The sequence below is a fragment of the Dendropsophus ebraccatus genome, chromosome 1 (assembly GCF_027789765.1).
Source record: "Dendropsophus ebraccatus isolate aDenEbr1 chromosome 1, aDenEbr1.pat, whole genome shotgun sequence".
NCBI classification, from domain to species: domain Eukaryota; kingdom Metazoa; phylum Chordata; class Amphibia; order Anura; family Hylidae; genus Dendropsophus; species Dendropsophus ebraccatus.
In genome coordinates, this window is record NC_091454.1 from 189,908,759 (window position 1) to 189,917,967 (window position 9,209).

Genomic DNA, 9,209 nt, shown 5'->3' on the forward strand with positions numbered 1-9,209 from the left:
GGCAGCGAGGGACCAGAAGAGGGGGTGCTGGTATAAAAGTTATCCCCGTACAGGTGGTGACCTTTATCCAGCAGTGGGAAGATCAGTTCCCGGACGATCTTCCCACTAACTCCGAGGATGGGGGGGGGGAGGGGGCATCTGGGGGCTGCATTCGGGTGTCCCTTCCTACATACACTCTAAGGGTACATGCACACTGCGGAATCGCGACAGATAACCCTTCGTGCATTCCACAGCTGGCACCCACCGGCGGACTGATGCAGGCGCACATCTCCACACGTGTCATAGACTCCATTCTATGCACGGGCGGATTCCGCTCTCCGTCCAATGTGTTCATTCTTTGGATGGACGACGGATTCCGCCCGTGCATAGAATGGAGTCTATGACACGGGTAGAGACACGCGCCTCCATCAGTCCGCCGGTGGGTGCCAGCTGCGGAATGCACAAAGGGTTATCGTTCGCCATTCCGCAGTGTGCACGTACCCCAAATCTGTAAGTGTACCCAGAGGTATTCTCACAGAGTTTGTAGAATTTCACACCATACCGTGATCTCTTATTGGGACGGTACTGGCGGAAAAGACGTGTCTGGGGGGCAGCGTACGCTACGCTACCCCCAGACACGTCACAGGATGATGAGGATGATGAGGATGAATGGAGGAAAGAAGGATCCCCCCATTCATCCTCACTGGCTGTTTCGGTGTCGGAGGCAATAATAACGTATCCCTCTGACGCTGAAAACACCCTGAGGGCCATCTTTATACGGGGACTAGTATATGGGGTATGTAGTGGTGTAGTGTCAAACTTTATTCAATGTAGTGTGGTGTAATGTAGTGTTTTTTACGTGTTTTTTTACAGTAAGTATAAAAAAAAAACCTACGCCAACAAAGGAGTTGCTGATAAATGCCGCACTTATGTCCGGCACTTATAAGCAGACCGTGGCAGTAGGATATAGAAAAAAAACACCCTACGCCAAAAAGGAGGAGTTGCTGATTAGCAGCGCACTTTCGTGCGATGCTAATCAACACTCAGCGGCGATAGGGTGCGGAAAATAGAAGAAAAAAAAATTTGGAAAAAAAAAAAAAAACCTTTTTCTATATTCTGAATATCCCTGTAGCTGCTGATAAGTGTATTACACATATCAGCCGCTAGGGGGCAGCAGAGCGCAAAATCCGGAAAATGACGAGGCTGGAGCCGAAAATAGCCGAAAGAAGACGACGGGGACCGCCGGAAAGACCCGAAGACCGAACGGAATGACGGAGGACGCCGCGAACCCGGAAGACGCCGATCAGGAGCCCGGGACAGGTGAGTAATGTACAAATACCTGCTCTGGACCCCTCCGCTACCTAGCTGAGGGGTCCAGGGCAGGTATTTATTATTTTGCTGGACTCTGATCGCCGTGCCACCGGCCCGATCGCCGTGAACGGCCGGCCGGCCGTTCACGGCGATCGGGCCGGTGGCACGGCGATCACCATTACTTTTTACAGTAATGGCGGTCGGTGCCGTCCTCGGACAGCACCGACCGCCATCTTTTTCCGGGTCATCGGGTCACCGATGACCCGGAAAGGTTCCGATCGCCGCTATTGGCTGATCTGAATTGATCAGCCTATAGCGGCGATCGTAAGCACGGGGGGTGTTAACCACCCCCCGTGCCGTGAAGCTAAGATGGCCTGCTATGATTTATAGCAGGCCATCTTCCCCGACCGCTGTGTGTGAACACGCAGCGATCGGGGAAACATCGGGCGTAAATTTACGCCCTGATGCGCCAAGTACCAGGGCGCGAGGGCGTAAGTTTACGCCCGATGTCGTTAAGGGGTTAAACACTTTTATTTGTACTTTTACACTTATACTAGAAGCCCCCCTGGGGTTACGGTTATTTCCCCTGGGGTTAGGGTTATTCTCCATGGGGGACTTCTAGTATAAGCACTCTGATCTCTCATACAGATCTATGCTGCATAGATATGCAGCATAGATCGATGAGATAGGCACATTGATTGCTTCCGGCTGCTGCAGCCGGAAGCAATCGAGTGCCGAGCCGGGATCCCCGGACGGGGTAAGATGTGTGGATCGCTCGGAGGAGCGATCCTCCCTACTAGACACCAGGGAACGGCTGCATCAAGTAATCGGATGCAGCTGTCAACTTTGACAGCTGCATCTGATTACTTTATTAGCGGGCACGGCGATCGGACCGTGCCCGCTAATATCTGCAATCCCGGGCTACGAGCGGAACCCGGGACCACGCCGGTTCAGAGTGCGGCCCCACTCTGAACACATGGAGGCGGCTCTGGACGTACGGGTACGTCCAGGGTCGCCTAGGGGTTAAGCCCATCTCACACATACTGTAGGGTGAAAAATCGCTCAAATCCAGTGGCGGATTATAATATGGGCGGTTTGGGCGGCCGCCCGAGGCTCCGGGGGGGGCCCATGCCACGCCGCCCACATTATAATCTGCCACGGCTGATGTGCGGCTGTCGGGGGTGTCCCGTCCTATCCCCGACAGCGCGGATCAGAGAGCTCCCCGTGCACCTCTGGCTGTGACTTCTGGCGCACGGGGAGCTCTCTGATGCGCGCGCTGCTGGGGATAGGATGGGACACCCCCGGCAGCCGCACATCAGCCGGGGGACAGACCAGGAGGCGGGAGGCTCGACGGGGGAACGGATGGCAGGTGAGTTGTGTTGTGTTTTTGTGTGTTATCTGCAGGGGAAGGGGGGGCATCTATAAGGGGGGGCAGAGGGGGACCATCTATAAGGGGGGAATAGAGAAGAGGGGGACCATCTATAAGGGGGGAAGAGGGGGACCATCTATAAGGGGGGAATAGGGAAGAGGGGGACCATCTATAAGGGGGGAAGAGGGGGACCATCTATAAGGGGGGAATAGGGAAGAGGGGGACCATCTATAAGGGGGGGAGAGGGGGACCATCTATAAGGGGGGAATAGGGAAGAGGGGGACCATCTATAAGGGGGGAAGAGGGGGACCATCTATAAGGGGGGAAGAGGGGGACCATCTATAAGGGGAAGAGGGGGCCAGCTGACATCCTCTGTGCTGCTGTGATCTCCCCTATAGATCAGCACCCTCCTCTCCTGACATCCTCTGTGCAGCTGGGACCTCTCCTATAGGATTAGCACCCTTCTCTCCTGACATCCTCTGTGCTGCTGTGACCTCACCTATAGATCAGCACCCTCCTCTCCTGACATCCTCTGTGCTGCTGAGACCTCTCCTATAGGATTAGCACCCTTCTCTCCTGACATCCTCTGTGCTGCTGTGACCTCCCCTATAAGATCAGCACCCTCTTATCCTGACAACCTCTGTGCAGCTGTGACCTTGGGGGGCAACAGCAGGAAACCAGGTGGCAATATGTTTATTGGGGGCAACAGCGGGTGAACAAGTGGCAATATGTTTATCGGGGGCAGTGGAGTTGGGGTGGACAATGCTTACTAGGGGTAGCTGGAGGGCCCAGGTTAGGTGGACAGCCCGGGGCCCAGGGTACATTTAATCCGCCACTGCTCAAATGTGATTGTTATTGTGAAAATTCGGACGATAATCGTTCAGTGTAAACGCACCATTAGAGTCCCTAAGCTACCTGTCAGTCTTTACAATTACAAACACCTACCGCTCAGTTCAGGGGTGTGTTCCTACTAATGGTGCGTTTACACAGAGAGATTTATCTGACAAATTTTTTAAGCCAAAGCCTGGAATGGATTTGAAAAGAGGAGAAATCTCAGTCTTTCCTTTATGACCTATTCTCTATTTATAGTCTGTGGCTTTGGCTTCAAAGATCTGTCAGATAAATCTCTGTGTAAACGTCCCATAAGGAGTGCTTGCAGAGACTTCATGTGGATTCGGCCGCACAGCCTCCGCTTGAAGTTTCACCCGCCCCATAGACATATCAATTCTTTGGGCAGACGGCAAAATTCACCAGTGAATATCATTGAGTCTATGAGCCAGTGTGAAATTCAAGAGGAGACCGGGCAGCAAAATCTGCTTGAAGTCTCTGCACATATTTTATAGTGGGAACATACCCCTACACTGTAAGAACATCTCTGGAAAAACAAGTAGATGAGAGTAGTGCCCCCTACTGGTCACCAGTTGTTTAGCTGAGCACAGTAATGCAGCGTGGTGCTGAGTAAGCAGAGATACAGCCCTGGCTGGCGTGTCATGGGCTTTATCATAGAGCGGCAGCGGCTCTTATCATGAAGGACAGAGAACAGCACCTTGTTCCCGCAGCCTTAGCAGCTGCTGGTCGGTATCTTCAGCCAAAACACATAAAAAGGTGCAAACCTTTCCATTATTTTTCCTCATGGCTTTAGCTGAAATACTGACCAAAATACCCAGAAAAAACAGCTAGAAATCCAAAGCTAAAGACACAATGTAATGAAATTACTAACTCTGTGAGAATCAGGAGTCAGCTACTGTCCACACAACAGCAGTCACTGGTGGCAAGGGAGACAGAATGGCTGGTCATACTCACCTTCCTCACTCCCCCTGCTGCTGCCACTTCCAGGTTTGAGGTTGGCACATGGTATTGCTCGCTCAGCAAATCAGCTGCTAAGACAGGGACACCCCTGGCCCCGCTGATTGGCATACCATATACCCAGCTTGAACCCAGGAAATGTTACACTGTGGGACTAGGGTACATCAAGAACAGCAGCAGCGGGGGGAGTTAGGAAGGCAAGTATGTTTATTTATTTGTTTTTTTATATCTTTTCCCCAGGTTGAGGAATATTACACAAAAAATTGACTCCCCAGAACAGCCCTGTCAAAATGTATTTGTGAAAAAATGTAAAGAAGTCTGGTGAAAATTTTTATTAAAGTATTGTATTGCCCCCCAAAGTTATACAAATCACCAATATACACTTATTACAAGAAATGCTTATAAAGTGCTTTTTCCCTGCTCTTACTACTGCATCAAGGCTTCACTTCCTGGATAACATGGTGATGTCACTTCCTGGATAAAATGGTGATGTTACGATCCGACTCCCATTGCTGTGCGGGCTGTGGCTGCTGGAGAGGATGATGGCAGAGGTATGCTCAGTCTCCCTCCAGTGCCCTGTGTCCCTCAGTGTCCCCCTGCCATCATCTTCTCCAGCAGCCACAGACCGCACAGCTCTGGGAGTCGGATCGTAACATCACCATTTTATCCAGGAAGTGACATCACCATTTTATCCAGGAAGTGACATCACCATGTTATCCAGGAAGTGACATCACCATGTTATCCAGGAAGTGACATCACCATGTTATCCAGGAAGTGAAGCCTTTAGTAAGTGCAGGGAAAAAAGCTCTTTATACGCATTTCCCATAACAAGTGTATATTGAGGCTGGGGCAATACAATACTTTAATAAGCAGAATTTGCCTTTAAGTCTATGATGCCACATTGTTGGAATTAGCGAGCGGCCGGGGAGTGGATGTCGCTGCTGCAGTCATCTCTCCCCGGCTATATTTTCTGATCACTGTGGGTGTAGTCAGTAAGATCTGCTGCGATCAATAACTTTTGACATGTCTGATGACAGGCAAAAAGTTATTACTATTAATAAGCAGTTTAATTTTTTTTATCTTAATGAAAATTGTGTGTGTGTGTGTGTGGGGGGGGGAAGTGAAAGAACCCAATTTCATATCTATTTGTAAATACACAACTTTGCGTTAAACAGAAGCAGTTCACAAAAAATGATTATTGCCCCGTCCGATAGGTGCTAGCAGGTATACTCACAGCAGCTGATCGGTGTCCCGCGGCGCGGCTTCGTTCTGGTCCCGCGGCGCACGCTCTCGTCAGCCTCTGCTGTGACTCCTCTTCTGGCTCCTGTGATTGTACGCCAGAACTCACGTGCTTCAATGCATTCTCTATGGAAGTGCGTAACTTCCGGCGTTCAATCACAGGACACAGAAGAGGGGTCACAGCAGAGGCTGAAGTGAGTGCTTGCCAGATTTGAATGGCGCCGCGGGATCGGAACAAAGCCGCGCCGCAGGACACTGATCACCTGCGGTGAGTATACGTGCCAGCGCCTACCAGGGGGCCAATAATAACTTTTTGTGAAGTTATATAACTTTGTAATGTGTGTTATTTCGTGAATAATTATTTAGTGCCGGACTACCCCTTTAGGCTAGGTTCACACTGTGTCACAGACTCCATTTTGAGCCTCAGTTGCAGTTGCCATTCAGCACAGACAAACAGAGCTGTATGGGCACAGGAAGCGCAGGAAGAGAGACAGCAAAGAGGCAAATACAGTGGTGCCTTGGATTACGAGCATAATCCGTTCTGGGGCTGCGCTTGTAATCCAAATCCACTCTTAAACCAAAGCACATTTTTTCCATAAGAAATCATAGAAATGCCGACAATTAATTCCACACCCCAAAAATAATGATCTATTATTCTGAATAACATGTAAAACAGATGAAACAAAAATTCAGAAACAGCAGAATATGTGATATTATAAGTTACTGTACAGTAATGGAGAGGATGGGAAACACAAGGGCTGACAGAGACTGCAGGGAGCATGAAGGAATGAGCAGGGCAGATGTGGGCACATACATGCAACGCTCTCTGTCCGGGGAGAGAGGGGTTACAGCTATGGAGAGGTTACCTCCACAGTCCTGTCCTCTGATGCAAGCCCCAGCCTGAAGTGGATCTGCTGTGATTTGGAAGGTGAGGGAGACTTACTGGGTCAGAGTACAGTGCTGTAGACCCCGCTATGCAGACCATCCCCTCCCCCACTCCCCCTCAGTACAGGGAGCTCTTAAACCAAAGCAATGCTCTTAAACCAAGTCACAATTTTGAGAAACTGTGAGCTCTTAAACCAAAATGCTCTTAAACCAAGTTACCACTATATTAGATCTAGTCCCAGGTAACCACAGATTACACTGCTCAGTACTGCTCTATAATGCCCTACATGCTGCTGCTTTGAGGGTGTTCTCTCCTGTGAGTGAAGGGTGTGGGAGGCATCATAGCAGCCAATCTACACCCACAGCCTCGGGAAAAACTAAAAATAAGAGATGAAGCCTGCAGAGGGGAAAACTGGTGAGAAATACATATAAGGCCGGAAATAGCTCTGCTCCTCATGCTTATCCCATCCTATGTAGCATCTGCAGAACACAATGTAAAGACTGGAGGACAGTGCAGTGCCACACCCAGCCTGCTGTACACACACCTGAGGACCATGCGGTACCGCACCCAGCCTGCTGTACACACACACACACACCCAGGGCCGCCATCAGGGCAGTATTGCCGGTAGTGCTGTAAGGGGCCCGGGCCAGGTGAGGGGCCCGGTGCTGCTGACAGGACACTGCATTGCTTAGTGACAAGAACAGACATTTACAGACCTGTTCTTCTCACTGAGCTGCAGTCTGGGGGTCCTGCTCCCTCCCCTGTGCTGTGTGGAGATGTTACCGGGGGCCCCCACTCTCCTGGCTTTCACAGACTTCTTCCTGCCCCGTGCAGATGAGGAGGGGGAGGGGCGCGAGAGCTGGTGCCGGTGAGAAGGAGGAGGACAGAGGATCTGCAGGTGCTGGGAAGATATAAGGAGCTTCCTAAGGAAATTTAAGTGCCTGTTTGTATGTTTGGGAGTGTGTGTGTGTGTGTGTGTGTGTGTGTGTGTATATGAATGAATGAATGAATGAATGAATGAATGTGAATGAATGTGTATGTATGTATGTGTGAGAGTGAGTGAATGAATGCATGTGTGAGAGTGAGTGAGTGAATGTGTGTGCGTGCGTGCGTGTGTGTGAATGAATGTGTGTATGTGAAAAGTCTGCTCTGACCTGCAGAGGGAGCTGTAGCACTCCGGGCAAGCTGCTCTTCCTGCAGGTCAGGGCACCCACTGCTGGGCCGCTCGCCTGCCCGCCCCCAGGAGACCAGAACCACTGCGCGCCCCCATCACCTCATCCCGCGGAGCAATTCATGGGAAGGCTCCTCAGTTTCATGTGATGAAGAGTTCATGACAGCGCGCTTGTTTGCTGACAGGGATGCTGCAGCTGTTGGTGCTGCCTAATTCAAACATGGCGGCCAGGTGAGCGTGTCCTGTGAGTCCAGCGGGCAGTGTGTCCCGTGCTGCCGCACATGCTGGGATCATGCTCCCCCAATGTCACCCACACTGATGATGTCTCCTCCCGACTCCCGTACACTGAAGAGGTCAGAAGTTAGAGACACCTAAGAGGAACATGTGCTGGGCCGGTGTAGCAGAGCTGAGTTAGTAGACATGCTGGGAGCTGGAGGACTGTCATGTGGTGTCAGAGAGGGTTCTCCCATTCTATGTGTATCCAGCTGGTGCAACACTACAACTTCCAGCATGCACTGACAGCTAGCCTGTGACAACACTACAACTCCCAGCATGCACTGACAGCCTATGACAACACTACAAATCCCAGCATGCACTGACAGCCTATGACTACACTACAACTCCCAGCATGCACTGACAGCCTGTGACAAAACTACAACTCCCAGCATGTACTGACAGCCTGTGACAACACTACAACTCCCAGCATGTACTGACAGCTAACCTGCGACTACACTACAACTCCCAGCATGCACTGACAGCCTATGACAACACTACAAATCCCAGCATGTACTGACAGCTAACCTACGACTACACTACAACTCCCAGCATGTACTGACTACCTGTACTACTACACGCTGCAATACTGATAACTGTTAGTATGACATATCAGAGATTTCAGAAAAGGTACCGTACACTATATTTTGGCTTGTAAATCAGCAAATATTTTGGGCTGTAAAAAAACCATAATATGTCCCCCATCTTGGGAGGGGGGCCCAGACATTTTGGCTGTATGGGGCCCAAAAATTCCTGATGGCGGCCCTGCACACACCTGAGGACAGTGCGATGCCGCACCCAGCCTGCTGTACACACACACACCTGAGGACAGTGCGGTACGGCACCCAGCCTGCAGTACACACACACACCTGAGGACAGTGCGGTACGGCACCCAGCCTGCAGTACACACACACACACCTGAGGACAGTGCGGTACCGCACCCAGCCTGCAGTACACACACACACACCTGAGGACAGTGCGGTACCGCACCCAGCCTGCTGTACACACACACACACCTGAAGACAGTGCGGTACCGCACCCAGCCTGCTGTACACACACACATGCTCCCGATAGTGACAAGCTGCCAGCCACTCCAGGCGCCTGACGTCATCACCGAGCCCTCGCACTGGCCCCGCCCCCCGGCAGTAATCGTGGGCGTGCCCCTCGCGAACCTT